General features: G+C 40.0%; 1 long non-coding RNA gene across 1 annotated transcript; it reads right to left on the bottom strand.

The window, feature by feature from the left end:
* Nucleotides 1-2,557: 2,557 nt before the first annotated feature.
* On the bottom strand, nt 2,558-7,597 carry LOC119780743. Its single transcript, XR_005280443.1, has 2 exons — nt 7,527-7,597; nt 2,558-2,758 (listed from the first exon to the last, which is right to left on the bottom strand). It is a non-coding gene; the product is annotated as an uncharacterized LOC119780743 (long non-coding RNA).
* Between the last annotated feature and the right edge of the window lie 8,931 nt (nt 7,598-16,528).

Genomic DNA, 16,528 nt, shown 5'->3' on the forward strand with positions numbered 1-16,528 from the left:
TACCCTCTCTAAAAGGTAGTAAAAACCGGGGTGACCCCGGGGAAATCCCACTCTCGGCCAATCTGAGCAAGAAAACCCCGTTTTGAATCTGAAAATTACCATTACCAACTACTTAAAGAACCTGTAAGGTTCAGAGTCTTCCTACATCAAAGAAAAAGTGGCATAAAACGTGATCTTGGTGGGTCTGGAGCAAAATGTTTCCATGATTTTCATCAAAACCAAATCAAAATAAATCAAAACATATACATCACAATTAGGTAAAATAAAGAATTATCCTGGTCCGAGTTAAAAACAAATGATGAAATATCACTGATGATGATGGATTCTTTCAGTGTCTCTATCACTCATCAATCTAATTAATCAATCAGAGTCTCGTATGGCCTCCTCCACAGCCACTTTGGTCTCCATGCAGTCCAATGGCAGATAGATGCTGAATCCATGAGGTGGTTCTCATCACAGTTCATCAATCCTTTCCTCCGGGATCCCTTCGACACACAGAGAGTGCAGTCAGTGTTCTTATCACGATAAACAATGTCTTCAATGAGCAATTCTTTATTCACTCAAAATCTAAGTGCAGTCACAACCAGATATTCTTATCCACAATTACTTTCCCTTTATCCCTTAAATCCCCATTAAATTTACAACATTTAAATTAATTACCCATGGACTCTGTGTTTTTTCAGCAGATTATTTCAGTGTCTATTCAAAAAAAACAAAAAAATAAAAATAAATAAAAAAGAAATCCCCAAAAACATTAAACATTTAACATAACCTACCTTTCAATGCCTGGCAGTTGAAAGTTATTTATACCAGTATGTATTCAGCCTGAACATCCTATGGATGGTTCAGCTCATCATTTTAGTTCATATAAGCTCAAAATCACTGCAACTAATATAATCTAATTCAAGGAACCTGTAAATATTTAGAAAACATTTAACCCTTTTTTACACATTGTAACACTCAATTCATGGATTAAATAAATGAATTTTAAAACCATTTCTACATCATAGCATATTAAGTTTTAGTTTCGTCTAAACTTGTAACTGCATTTTAGTTTACTGCTACACCCTCCCCAGAAAATTATTAGAAGTTCTTTAATCTCTAACCCAGCTTGGCGCAGATTGGCGCAGATTCCCCCTATTAAAAACTCCCCCACCAGACCTTGTATCCGTGAATGTTAGTGCATGAAAGAAAAACCCCATTCCCATGTGGATCCTTGTGTTCTTCGAGTCATTAACCGTGTGTGGGCGTTTTGTTACGTGACAGTATGTGTGTGTGTCTATGTGAGTGGATCTATACGTGGGAAACTGGTCAGGAGCCATCCCGCTACTGGTTTGGAAGAAAAAGTTTTTCTTGGAGCAGTGATCCTCTCCAACATGCAAAAAAGTTTGATGTTCGGACAAGTCCATCAGGTTTCCCTCTGTTACCACAGCAGCTTCGAACCATAAGAGTCTTGGGGCCATGTGTCCCCACACCCCCTGAAGGATAAGTCTTTATCTGTGTCATCAGCAGTATCACATAGAGGTAGAAGGAAACAGTGCGTCAAAGGTGTTCCTCCCTTCAAGAGGAAATGTCATATTGAAATGTTCATCTGCTCAGAGCACAGGATTGTACTCTGACTTGCTGCTGCGTTCCCAAAACTCAGCAGTACACAGTTCCTGAAGGTGTTGAATTCGACTGCACCCCCTCTATGCAAAGTGTCCAGCTATAGTCCATTTAAAATATTCTCCAAAAAGCAGTGCTCCGATGAGAAAAAACAAATAAAACAAAAACAAAGAACAAAGAACAAAATAGAAACAAGAAAAAAGAAAATCTGTTCCAACATCCCCAGAACCAGTCAATAGTTGTCATATCTGGACCCCTGACCAGATCCAAAAATGTGCAGGAAACATAATCTCTTCTCATATGTGTTATCTCAAATAAACTAAACACTAAAGTGTGCATCCCCTCTAAAGTATTAATTGCAGCTCTAGTGAAGTAAAGTCAGGTGTTCTTATTGCTTCATGCATTAAAAGTATGGCTACCCATCCCCCAAATTGCATATAGCCCCTCAAATGCTATTTATAACTCTGCTCACAGTAAAAAAAAAAAAAAAAAAAAAAAAAACAAATAAAATTAATCAAAACAAATAAAATAAAATAAAAAGATAAAATAAATGGTGAAGTTTTAGTCCCTGGGCCTGATATTGAATCGCCATAAGCTCATTAACACTATACGTCTTCATCGTTATTGCTTATATTGAAAGAAACCATCATTTGCTTTAAACATTTGCTCCTAAAATGTTATAATTTCCCCTAAATTGGATTTTGTTGATGCAACTGTACCATTCCCAAAAGTTAAAGTTTCAACTTGTTGTCCCTTTAATAATATTATGCTAATTAACAACTGACCAAACTATTTATCAAAAAACCCAGTCTAATTTATCACATAGTAAAACATCTCTAAATCCTCTTTTTTATTCCTCTATGTAAGAATACCCCACCCCCTGATGATATAAAGAAAATTTAGCATAGTTTTTCATTGTGAATAAGAAATCTGGTGTGTCAGTTCACTTATCTTTTTTTTTTTTCTTCATCCGTCTTGTCCGATGATCCCATGACCTTCCATCAACCCATCACTGCCAGTGTTCTTTTCTCATCTGAAGCAGTGGGCATCCAGTCATTTCCTTAATGTTCGCATCTCAGCAGCTGCAAACCATCCCTCCTTCTGAAGTTTAGGAGCAAAGTTAGTCTCTGTGCCCCTTGTAGGTTAATCCATCCTGCGACTCAAGAAAGAAAGTGTCCAATGTCTCTTCAAACAAAAAAGATCCATTGTTCATTTTGAAACATTTCCATCCGTAGTGTAGTCAAAACTATTCAAACAAAATGAACATGCGTGCCACGTCATTTTTTCTTTTTTTTTTTTTTTTTTCATAAAGGCTAAGATGTTAGTAAACAAACAAAAAACAGAAAACAAACAAACATACAGACACAAACAACGACAAACATGTAAGACAACAAAAAAAAAACCCAGTGGTGCCTCCGACTTCTCCAAATAGTTGTTGGTTCATCTTGTCATTCGTTAAATGCCTCTTTCAGCATGACTGCTCTTAATGTTCCACCCCAACAAAAGTCTGTGAGCTTCAAACCACCACATCCATCTCTTCCTCATAGGTCATATCAGAACCAGAGAGGAATTAAAACAAACTCAGAGCTCACCAGAATGGCCTTCAGCCGGGAACAAAACATGCAGCCACAATCTCTACACCCTGTCTCTGGCATGCTGCGTTCTCACACCATCTCTCTCATGTCCTAATCCATGGTTCCGATCCAGTCCAGTTGCTAACCAAGTCAGTCCAGTCAGTTCGAACCTATTCAAATCCTCCTATCAAAAAGTTTTCAACTATCTGAACCCCCCTCTCTCTCTTGCTCTAGTCACTCTCAGCCAAGTTGTCCCTTTCACATGCCAGAACTTCTGCAGCTGTTGGGAAAATAAGGGTTAATGCACATCTTAAACAAAACACAATGAAGGATGAGACTTTTGTCAGCCTGTCCTGGAAGAAAAAATGTTAACATTTAAGGATTGTAACAAACACATCCTGAAAAAGAAAAAAGGAACATGTTTAAGCAAAACGATCTCCTGATCCTCCTTAAATGGGCCTCTGAATAATCATGCCTGCTCCCTGACAGCCGCACTGTCACTCTCTACAAGCAGGGAAAAAGCAAATGACCCCTCTGGTTTGTTACCAGGAAAAAGCAATCAAAAAGTTCATCAATTAGTCAATAGTTAATCACTTCATTCACAGAAATTTGTAAAGTTAGCGGAATTTAACAAGTCATGCAAAGAAGGTAAGGCCCAGATGAACAGTGAAAAGTGTTAGTAATGATTAGAGATTGAAATCAATCAGTTCGTGCCTAGGCAGTTTCCAAACGGCATTATACACAGATAAAAATAATTATGGATAAAAACTGAAGGCTGAAAAAACCCAGGGTCAGATCACACCGAAATTGTTCTTAACTCTCCAGCCTTGTTTATAAAAGTTGACCCCGCTAATCTGCTGAGTTCCTGCGGGTATCTTGGCCATATGCTGTGTCCAGTTCCAGCTCGAAGTGTGATTTATCCTGTCCCTAATCAATCTCTAATAAAATCCTAATGAAAGAAAAATGAAACTAATCAATCTCTAATGCAATTCTAATGATTGAAAAAGAAACCACCTTTAAATTAAAATCATGTAATGCCTTTGTCTGAGATTTTAGTTTCCCAAAAAGTAAAAACACCCATTCTGCTTCTTTCTGGATAATTACTTATATATTTAATTATTTTTCTAATCTATAATCTATTAATCTACAGTATCTCAGCTGCACTCCACACCCAAAAATTACCTCACACCCAAAACAGCAACCCGCTCTGGTCTTGTCAGGGCCTCTCATAGGTGGGGCCCCTGAGCAACATGTTTGATACGATTACCCTTCTGTTATGCCCCCAGTGCTCCTTCTCAATCCTGTAAAAATGCAAATCATGTTAATGTCACATCAAAAAATATTCTTAATCATTCCCAACTTGACCACACACATTCTACCTCACATGCATTCCACATTTAGGACAGACAGACAGACATTGGCCACATAAAGTTTGTTTAATCCATCAGTATCAATTTAGATTTATCTTCTTAGAGGATTTTCCCCAATTTAAACAAAAAGTCATAATCTTTTCACCAGTCCGGTCTTAAGACCTCTGCGCCAGTGCTTTTCAGCCTCATTTTAGGATCCTTGTTAAACTATATGTGCACATTTATGGAAACCTAAGATTTATTTGCTCACATTAGACACCAAAATAAGTTTTCACACCCAATGATTTTTAATTCTAAGCGTCCCCCAAAAATGACATGTTTGAATTTTCAAATATGAGAACACCTCTAAGGGGTTCTGAAAAAGTGGTATGTTTTGTTTTTCTCCTGAAAATCCCATTACCCGTGTAGTTTTTTGGCAGGTGGGCACATAAAGATTCATGGGGCTGTATCTGGCCCCCGTATTAACCATAAAAGGACAGTTGCTGCCCTCAATCAAAATATCTATCACTGCTGCTGGAAATTTCTCAAAAACTACCTCCATAACTAAACAAATAGTGGGATCCCGGCCTCCCTAGTGTTGCTGGGGGTGGGGCGGCTTGCGGCACTGGCCTCTCTGTCCCTCTCTCAGTTCACTCCTCTGGGACTGCGAACGGTGTGTAGGATAACCGTTTTGACACCACTTTGCTCTATGTCCCATTCGTCCGCAGACCCAGCAAGTGATATACCTGTCGTTTTGATCGTATCCTCTGCCCCTCTCTCTGCCACGTCCCCCAGCAAACGCTGCTGCCTGTGCGTATTGGTACATCTGGTAGTCCTCCTCCGCGTGCATGCTGGCAAGAGTCATACATTCAGGGTTAGTCATATTTGTCTGGGTATTTTTATTCTGTGATTTTTTTGCTTGATTTACTCTTTCCCGTTCCTTTATAAGAATACAGTCTGTTTCATTTGGGTAGGTAGCTCTTAGGGCTGCCCAAAATTGGTCTGACACTGGGGCTGCTTTTGTAGGATCTGGAAATTTGTATCTAAATGAGGCACTATCAGTAGATGTTAGGGGGTTGTAGCTGACCGTCTGTACTCTACCTGCATCGTTATATGTCTGAACTAATGGCATCTGGACTACCATCTCCCTGTCACTTCTATTATTCTCCTTACTCAGGTCATATTTGCTTCCAGCGGGGTCAAGCGGCTGTGAGTAGGCAAGCTTGTTCTGTGCTATTCTTATGGCATCTTTGACTAGTTCCACAGCTCTATCAATCCTGTCATTTATCATCAAAAGGCACTGATCCTCTGTGTGCGGTTGTCCCATGTTCGTAGCTCCCTCCTGTCCCCCATAGCAAAACTGTTCCTCATGTTTAACCACCCCTTGTCTGTCCGTTACTTTATTTAACTGCATCTGTTTTTCCGCCAGCTGTTGATCCATCTCCTGCAGTTGTAGTTGCAATTCTAATCTTCTCCTTTCCATTTGTATCATATCTTCCTCATTGCTATCCGTATGTGGCTTCCTCTGCTCATCTCTCCCTCTCAGACTGTCAGCTGCCCCTAGACTGTGCCCTTCATGTTCTGTGCCCATGCTATCAATTGTTGACAGTCGCTGAAATGCTTTATTTACCGCCTCCTTTATTAAATCTTGCATCTGAAACTCTTTTCGTACCTCTTGTCCAAATTCTTCCTCTGTAGGCCTTATTTCACAATTTATCTGACCCTCACGCAACTCCATAACAGGCATCTGCACACATGGGTTTGATGGAATCATTGCATCACCAACCTTACGAAACATTTCTCTGACACTTTGGTGTGGACTGGGGTCCATAATAGGCTCTGTTTCTGCAATATTAGATGTACTCATGAAAGGTTTTTCTTACCCTCTGAAGTGTCGAGTGCCTGCTCACCTCCCTGAGCCCCGTTTTGCTCCACCTGTTTCTGTTCAGAATCCTTGTCAGAAAAATAGTTACTAAAATTGAACTTGGTTTGTCTAATCAGATCCAAAAGTTTTGTTTCTTCCTTCTGGTGCTAACGAGGTATTTCTGGATTCAATTTTCTAGTCCACATGCATCCATCTTTCACACCTTTTGTTCACACAGTGTATAAAATTGGACCTCGACGTCTTACGTGAGGTCCCTCGGTGCTCTAAACTTTTTACCTATAAGCTACAGTGAGCCGCTTCTCTGCTAAGGAAGTGCGTCCGTCAAAGAAATACGTCCGTCAGTGAAAAGGAAAAAAAGAAAGGAAATTTAGAGAAAAGAAAAAAGATTTAGATATAGTTCCGCCTAGTTCACTCCACCAATTATGGAATTAGACAAACAAGTTGCCTAATTCGGGCTTCGGCCTAATATGTTTTATGGGGATTATTTTATCGTTTCTCTCTTTCCTTTTATAAGAGAAGAGAAGGAAAGAGAAAAAATGCCCCCAACGGTCCGTTTCACCCTGACCCCCGCCACCAGTCTCGGTTTTTCGTAAATGTCCTTATGGGAGGTATACTGGCAAACTCTAGCCGGCTATGTGACTGGTTGTCTGTGCGTCTGTTTTCAGAAGTGCATCTTTCGTGTCTGCAGGCAGACCGGGAATAAAATCACCGTCCCTTTCTGCATGCAGAAACCGTTGGGCTTTCCAACCAACTTATCCTAGTGAATAGTATAGTTCTTGAAGACGTTTGCGCAGTCGCCTTCAGTCGGACTTTCAACCGCTACCCACAGCAGAACTCACGACTTTCTTCCTCTCTCTCTCTCGACTTTCTTCCTCTCTCTCTCCTTTTTTTTCTTTTTTTTTTTATGTGTACACGTTCGCAATGTAAAAAATTAAAAACCAACAAATACAACAAAACAAAAACCGCAAAAACAAAAAACTAAAATCACTCTGAGCAATTTCTCTGTCCTCTTTTGCATAAAAAGCTTCAGCTCACTTCAGAAAATCACAACACAGCCAAAGTGTTTTAACAGTAAAAACACTGGAGATATTTTGTAATAAGGAATCTCCTCACCTTATCAGTTGTTTCGGCCGCAGGCTGTGGAGCTTTTTCCATCGGTGGCTCTGTTGTTTTGCTTCCAGGTCACGGGCGGAAACACCAATTTGTTAAAGTGAGGAAGATTTGTCCCCTTCAAAGTAAGGGCGGTAGCGCCCCGGGGCCTCCTCACACGGTTCTTTTCCTGGGAGCAAGTTATTTACTACTCTTAACTCAAACTCGTTAAAACCATATAAAAAGGACTATAAAAACAGGAGTAAAAAAGTAACAGAGTTTATTCCAAATCAGGTCGTTACAGGACAGAGAAAAATGCTTCGAGCTATGCACAGCTGTGGTCTCAAAAATCACGTCCGCAAGCGTCCGGCAAAGTTTGAGCCCCGATGAAGGTCATCCCCTGCTTCTTATACCTTGTGAGTCTATGTGTTGCATCATGTGGATGCTTAGCTGTCCGTATCAGAAACTGACACGCCATCCATGTCTTGAACTCCATGCAGGTTGCCTCTCTGTCTCAGGGTTACAGATACAGCAGCTCTCCTATCAGACCGGCTCCAAGATGTGCCCATATTCTGTGTACTCTTAGAGACACAAAGGCTGTCTTGATTAGATGACCTCCGTACACACCACGACATCCACAATGTGAAGGAAGGCCTTCTGCTCTGTCTAATCTGACTAACAAATTAACAGTGCACATGATGTATAAATAATAAAACCTAACAGAGTGAAAACCTCCTTCCATCAGCAAGGGCATTGAAGATGAAACATGGCTGGGTCTTTCAGCATGGCAATGATCCCAAACACACCGCCCGGGTAACGAAGGAGTGGCTTCGTAAGAAGCATTTCAAGGTCCTGGAGTGGCCTAGCCAGTCTCCAGATCTCAACCCCATAGAAAATCTTTGGAGGGAGTTGAAAGTCCGTGTTGCCCAGCGACAGCCCCAGAACATCACTGCTCTAGAGGAGATCTGCATGGAGGAATGGGCCAAAATACCAGCAACAGTGTGTGAAAACCTTGTGAAGACTTACAGAAAACGTTTGATCTCTGTCATTGCCAACAAAGGGTATATAACAAAGTATTGAGATGAACTTTTGTTATTGACCAAATACTTATTTTTCACCATATTTTGCAAATAAATTCTTTAAAAATTAGACAATGTGATTTTCTGGATTTTTTTTTCTTATTTTGTCTCTCATAGTTGAGGTATATCTATGATGAAAAATACCTGCCTCTCTCATCTTTTTAAGTGGGAGAACTTGCACTATTGGTGGCTGACTAAATACTTTTTTGCCCCACTGTATCAACAATGAGGCATTAAGATTTCATGTCTTTGTTGCGAACCACGTCCAGCTGATTAGGCAGATTACAGATGCTAAGCAGAGGCACTATATTGACACAGCTCAAAATCCAGCAGATCATGCTTTCAAAGGCCTTAGTGCATAGGAAATCATGAAAACTTGCTGGTTGTCTGGCCCCAAATTTCTGTGGGAACAAGAGATTTCCTTCCCAGCCACCCACTTAGCTGCTCAGGTGCTGGTGGGAGATCCTGAAGTTAAAGTAGTCAAAACCTTAACAACTCAAACAAGCGAGCAAGACATCACCCTCAGTTGTTTTGGAAGGTTTGTGAGCTGGTCTATGCTACTTAAAGTGGTTGCAAGAATAAAAAGACTGAAAAATATATCCCAGCATGGTAATGGTATTACAGTGGATGAATGTAAAAGAGCTGCTGATATAGTAATACAACTTCTCCAGCAGCAAGCCTTTCATCAGGAGCTAAAGTTGCTGAACACAGATGAAAGCTTTTCAAGCTCTAGCCCTCTTTTCCTGCTGGATCCCATTCTAGATCATGGACTTCTCAGAGTTGGCGGAAGACTGAAAAACTAAATGCTTTGCAAAGAACTGAAAAACCCAATTATCCTCCCGAAAGATCATCATATTACAACATTGATCATAACTCACTTTCATGAAAAGATTTGTGATCAAGGCAGAAGCCAGACACTCATGGAAATCAGAACAAATGGGTTTTGGGTGATTGGTGGGAGCAAGCAAATTGCAAAGCTAATAAGCAAATGCGTGCAATTTCATCAATATCAATATCATCAAAGGACAAAATAAAGTTCTAAGTGAACTGCGTCTCATGGTGCTACAAAATAGAATGGTTCTGGACATGTTAACTGCTAGTCAAGGTGGTGTTTGTATTTTGATTGGAACTACCTGTTGTACTTACATATCTACACTCACTGGCCACTTTATTAGGTACCCCATGCTAGTAACGGGTTGGACCCCCTTTTGCCTTCAGAACTGCCTCAATTCTTCGTGGCAGAGATTCAACAAGGTGCTGGAAGCATTCCTCAGGGAGTTTGGTCCATATTGACATGATGGCATCACACAGTTGCCGCAGATTTGTCGGCTACACATCCATGATGCGAATCTCCTGTTCCACCACATCCCAAAGATGCTCTATTGGATTGAGATCTGGTGACTGTGGAGGCCATTTGAGTACAGTGAACTCATTGTCATGTTCAAGAAACCAGTCTGAGATGATTCCAGCTTTATGACATGGCGCATTATCCTGCTGAAAGTAGCCATCAGAAGTTAGGTACATTCTGGTCATAAAGGGATGGACATGGTCAGCAACAATACTCAGGTAGGCTGTGGCGTTGCAACAATGCTCAATTGGTACCAAGGGGCCCAAAGAGTGCCAAGAAAATATTCCCCACACCATGATACCACCACCACCAGCCTGAACCGTTGATACAAGGCAGGATGGATCCATGCTTTCATATTGTAGACGCCAAATTCTGACCCTACCATCCGAATGTCGCAGCAGAAATCGAGACTCATCAGACCAGGCAACGTTTTTCCAATCTTCTATTGTCCAATTTCGATGAGCTTGTGCAAATTGTAGCCTCAGTTTCCTGTTCTTAGCTGAAAGGCGTGGCACCCGGTGTGGTCTTCTGCTGCTGTAGCCCATCTGCCTCAAAGTTCGACGTACTGTGCGTTCAGAGATGCTCTTCTGCCCACCTTGGTTGGAACGGGTGGTTTTTTGAGTCACTGTTGCCCTTCTATCAGCTCGAACCAGTCTGGCCATTCTCCTCTGACCTCTGGCATCAACAAGGCATTTCCGCCCACAGAACTGCCTCTCACTGGATGTTTTTTCTTTTTTGGACCACTCTCTGTAAACCCTAGAGATGGTTGTGCGTGAAAATCCCAGTAGATCAGCAGTTTCTGAAATACTCAGACCAGCCCTTCTGGCACCAACAATCATGCCACGTTCAAAGTCACTCAAATAACCTTTCTTCCCCATACTGATGCTCGGTTTGAACTGCAGGAGATTGTCTTGACCATGTCTACTTGCCTAAATGCACTGAGTTGCCGCCATGTGATTGGCTGCTTAGAAATTAAGTGTTAACGAGCAGTTGGACAGGTGTACCTAATAAAGTGGTCGGTGAGTGTAATGAAAATGAAACTCATATTGAAGATGCTATGAATGCTCTTATCGGTCTGCAGAGAGCCATGAGTGGTGATAATCAGGGTACTCAGTGGGACTTTTGGACATGGCTAACCACAGGTCCATGGTGGCACTGGATTCTTAAAATCCTAAGCCCAATTATTGTGATTCTCATATTGTACTGCCTTTTTGCTATGTGTGTGTTTCCATGCATTAAGTCAAATGTTAATAGAGTTATAGGAAATGCTATGCGTCAATTCCAGTTGCTACGTGATGCTGAACCTCTGGAGCAAGAAACAGCTTTTTTTTTTTATAAAATAAAATAAAAGGGGTAACGGAGTGACGGACCCACCGAAAATGCAAAAAGCAAGTGGTGGAAATCCTGAAGTAAGATGTGTTACCTCTTATGAATAAAATGTAAAAGAGGAGGGAGATGTTTGAGTTATTATGATTTCTGTTGTTTTTATCATTTTATTCATGTATATGTTTTATATTGCTCTCAATCATTTGTTTTTCTATATGTTACTCTCATCATTGGAAATAGTATATGAAGGCCATAAGACGGTCAAATGTTTTGCAAGAATGCTTTCCTGTTTTTCATTTGAGAAGCAGAGAAGTGAAAAGTCATAACCCCGACACTTGGTATAAAGCGTATGCTGAAACCAGGCAAGTTCCCTATCTTAAAAGTTCATGCTATGTCTAAGAGATTGCGTAATCGAAACTAATGCCTGCTGTTGTAATGTGTTGACTGCTCAATAATAAGCCTGGCAAGTGTTGAGCCAAGCGGTGATGCAGAGATTGATACTGTGCTCCCCTTTGCAAAGCATTTCAGGAAAAATCCCACAATGTCTTTGTTTAATTTTTTATAGGTTAAAGTTGGGGAAACTTAAAGGAATAGTACACCCAAAACATGATTAGCCTTCATTTTCTACTCACCCCCATGCTGAACAAAACTCTGGAGTACTTTTTTGATATCTCAAATGCATCTGGAGATCTGGGAGGCTTCTTGCTGTCTGCTGACATTCAAATAATGGAGGTCTATGGCGCCCGAGACAGAAAGGTCCACAAAAGTCCACAAAAACTTGTCAATATTCCTCCATACTGCTCGTCCAATGTAATCCAAGTATCCTGAGTGGGTAGCATCCAGAATTTACTCGAAACGAAGTCATTTAGAACGTTTTAGAGCCTAAACAGTAGTGTATAGGATTTCCTAATAGCGCCCCCATGCGCGCTCACGATTCTACGGAAGCCGGCAGACCAAACCAGCGCATTCAGCTCGGCAAAGAACTCATGCTCTTCCTCAACACTGAAGTCCTCAGACATTCTTCTTTCGTTGTTTCTTTCTTTGCACAGGTAAACAGCACATTTCTTCTTCTACGCTTGCATTATCGGCAGACCAGACGCTGAATGCGCACCTTCTTCCGGTTTGGTCTGCCGGCTTCCGTAGAATCGTGAGCGCGCATGGGGGCGCTATTAGGAAATCCTATACACTACTGTTTATGCTCTAAAAACATTCTAAATGACTTCGTTTCGAGTAAATTCTGGATGCTACCCACTCAGGACACTTGGATTACATTGGACGAGCAGTATGGAGGAATATTGACACGTTTTTGTGGACTTTTATGGACCTTTCTGTCTCGGGCGCTGGGCACCTCCATTATTTGAATGTCAGCAGACAGCAAGAAGCCTCCCAGATCTCCAGATGCATTTGAGATATCAAAAAAGTACTCCAGAGTGTTGTTCAGCATGGAGGTGAGTAGAAAATGAAGGCTAATCATGTTTTGGGTGTACTATTCCTTTAACAACCCTAACACTTATCTTAAGAAAAAATGACTTATCCAAATTTAGATTTTTTTTCCAGTGTGAGGGTGGGTCTATCAAAGGACTGCCAAAGATCGCTGCCTTTAAGAGTGACGTACTGCAGGCGTCTTTATTGCTGTTTATGTCCTTTGCAGCTTATAACTAAGTCCTTTTCACTGGTTTCTTCCTGTTAAAAGGGAGTTTTTCCTCTCCACTGTCGCTACAAGCATGCTTAGTGTGAGGGATTGCCGAAGAGTCAATGAGTCGATGCAATCAGCTGATTTTCCTTAGATAGAAAACTTTGAATCAGTCTGATTGGATGATCTGGTGAACTGGAAAGTGACCTGAGATGACGTGTGTTGAATTGGAGCTATAGAAATAAACTGAATAGAATTTTGACTTTCATCATTTTATCAGAACATCACAACTCATGAAAAAAACCACAAAGCTTTAAATGCTGACAGTTTGGTTTTAATAAGGTAATAGATAAAGCATTTATATCCCAACAGTCTGAGGAGAATAAAAAAAGAATCTTTCCCAAAAGTGATTTATAAAACAAGTAATTTAAATCAGTTTTTTTGATTATATGCATATTGGACACACTCAGCTAAAAGCAGCAGAAAGCAAAGGCAAAGAAATGAACACCAAATAACAAGAAAATAAATCTATCAGGATCAGTTCGGGTTATAGTGACGATGTCTTTTTAAGTTTCAGCAACTTTCTCTTGGTAGATCTGGTCTCAAAACTGCTCCGAGACGTCACTCATTTCTTATTCTTCTTAATCTTTGCCTGCTGGGGACATTCACCTAAAGAAAAACAAACACAAGTTAGGATTTTCTTCAACCACAAATGAAAATGAAATGAAATTAATGTCCTCTTTCCCCAAACTTGTTTAATGATCAATCCAAATATTTTTGGTATAGTTCAGTTTACAAAACGCTTTCGGACACTTTTACCACATTTTTAAAATGCGAATATTAGGCTGTTGCTGCATTAAGAAACATTTTTCTACAAAGTTTATATATTGTCTTAAATGACTAAGATGCTCTGAGAGTGAACAAGAAACAAGCTCAATCTGATTTGTTTTATTAAAGAAGTTTCAGGTCAGATTTGCAATCAGCTTTAGGACAGAATGAGAGATGGTTGTAAAGAGGGGTGAATGAAGCCATATTTGCTAATAAGGAAAAGACGCTTCAGCTTCCAAGCATTTTCCATGTGCTTCTATAGTCCTTTAGTTATTTTTTTATTCCAAAGGAATCAATTAATCTCATTCATCATGATTTAACAAAGGAAAAGTTCGGCTTGTTCTTTGATTGGCATCTGACTTGGAATGAGGAGGATCATTTTACCAAGGTTTTAGTAAAAACCTAAATTACTACATATGCAAATGTCATTGATAAAAACAAACTATTTCCTGGAAGTTAGTGTGGATTTAGATCACAGAGACACACAGCTTAGGCAGTCCTGAAAGGAATAGAAGAATATTTTCTGCTGTTCACTGATTTGACCGTACCTCATCTATTGTGTTGAAGCCTGGCGTAACACCTACAGGACATCACTCAAACCATTATGCATTGTCCTGAAAAGAGCCATTAGAATAATTCAGGCTACTATGACCACATTAATCCATTATTTCTTAAATTCTCTGATCTGGTAGATTTCAAATCTCACAACTAATGGATAAAGCTAGAATAAAGAGCTACCAGTCAGCATTCAGTCAGCAGGGAGGCTGACTGAATGCTGACTTGCAGGGATACGAATTTTAAACTGAATAAACATAAAAAGCCTTTTGATAAATAGTGTGAAAATGTGGAAGAAAGTCCACATTACATATATATATATATATATATATATATATATATATATATATATATATATATATATATATATATATATATAAAATGTTTTCTCACCCCTTGTGGGGTGGTATGTGTTATCCTCAAGCTCGGGTACCAGAGGCCGGGGAGTTTGAGGGTTCTGCGCAGTATCTTAGCTGTTCCTAGGACCAGTGCTCCAATTACCACTGGCACCACTGCTGCTCTTACTTTCCACATCTTTTCTAGCTCCTCTTTCAGCCCTTGGTATTTCTCAAGCTTCTCGTGTTCTTTCTTCTTGATGTTGCTGTCGCTTGGGATTGCCACATCTATCACTACTGCCTTCTTCTGCTGTTTGTCGATCAACACGATGTCTGGTTGGTTAGCCATCACCTGTTTGTCAGTCTGGATCTTGAAGTCCCATAGGATCTTAGCTCGGTCATTCTCAACTACCTTAGGAGGTGTCTTCCATTTTGACCTTGGGACTTCCAGTTTCAAGTGGACAACCTGCTCTATGCTGCCCAATAACTGGGATAAGACAACTGGAAAATCATTGATATGTGTTGTTTGTTACATTGATAGAGCCCTAAAAAATACGCAAAAAACCCCACAGAAACCATTTAGTTAGGTGTTGCATTCCATTTTTCTGAATCCAAAATATTTTGTGATACCAAAGGTGATATAGTTTAGCATTTCAATGAAAGTAGCAGCGTTAGAATGTTTTTAATAAAAATGCCAAATTTAAGGTCTGGCCACACCCCCTAGATATTCTCCAATGCTCATAAATTTAAGAACCTTTGATCTGTCATGGTTTAGGGGGATACTGGCAAAATTTCAAACCTATAACTCAACTGACTGACAACTATCACTGTAAAGGTTTTAAACTGGGTCAGAGAACAGAATATAACAAAAAATATAAATAAATAATAAAAACTCTACTAAATTTAGTTTAATATAGTTTAGTTAATTGACACATGTGTGCAGATATTCTTCCTGAGGTAAAACAGCAATGTGAATAAATAAAAAAGACAATACAATATTTGCAAACTTTGAGGATACACTCAAATAAATAGAAACAAAAGTGTAAAAACTTAAAAGATAAAAAGACCAATTAAAAAGACTAAACATAAAAGACAAGGATATGTTATTCGTCCTCAGGGTTCACACAATACATCATAAAGTACTTCCTCAAAACCGAAAAACTTTAACTACTACAACATTATTGGTAAAGTTTTGTTCCCATTTCTTGGTCATCAATATCCTCCACATTCTTTCTTTTGTCAAAAGCGTGTACACAATAAATATGGATTTCTGTTAGCCTGTCACTTCAACCTGCCCTCCAAGTTGCTGTCAACTGCCCCCATTGCAGAAACCCTGGACCCGGCTAACCTTGCAAACTACAGGCCCATTTCATACCTCCTTTTTTAATCCAAGGTACTCAGGGTCCCCATCATTCACTTTCAACACAGTTGACCACACCATCCTCCTTAAGTGTGTCTTTAACATCCTTCAACCAACTGGCCAAGCACTGCAGTGGTTTAAGTCCAATCTTTCATATAGGACAGTCCTGTGTCTTCGAGACTATAGAAAGCACCTCCCTATAGTCGCAACAACCAATACTTTTTTTAAATCTGCAAGTGTACATATATAAGCCGCACTGGGCTATACCCCGATGATATCTACTGAACTGTCTGCCTACAAACCTGTAGGGGGAGCTCTCCATATCACCCTTTAAGTAGGGATGAAGACGATGCAGCAAATTAATGTCAAAATGTTTTTAATTCGCAAAATGTGTTTTCCGCCTTGCCTGCTAGCATTCTATTGTGTTTCTAAAAGACTTACTGAGTTTGTGTTTGTCTTTCTGTCTGTCTGATTTTCCTTTCCATCTCTCTAATACCACATTCTCACTGGCCAAAAAATCCATGTAAACCCAAAAACAATCAGCTTTTAGTGGCAGAGGAAG

This window comes from Cyprinodon tularosa, unplaced genomic scaffold, assembly GCF_016077235.1.
Source record: "Cyprinodon tularosa strain WSP-4 unplaced genomic scaffold, ASM1607723v1 ctg1651, whole genome shotgun sequence".
NCBI lineage: Eukaryota > Metazoa > Chordata > Actinopteri > Cyprinodontiformes > Cyprinodontidae > Cyprinodon > Cyprinodon tularosa.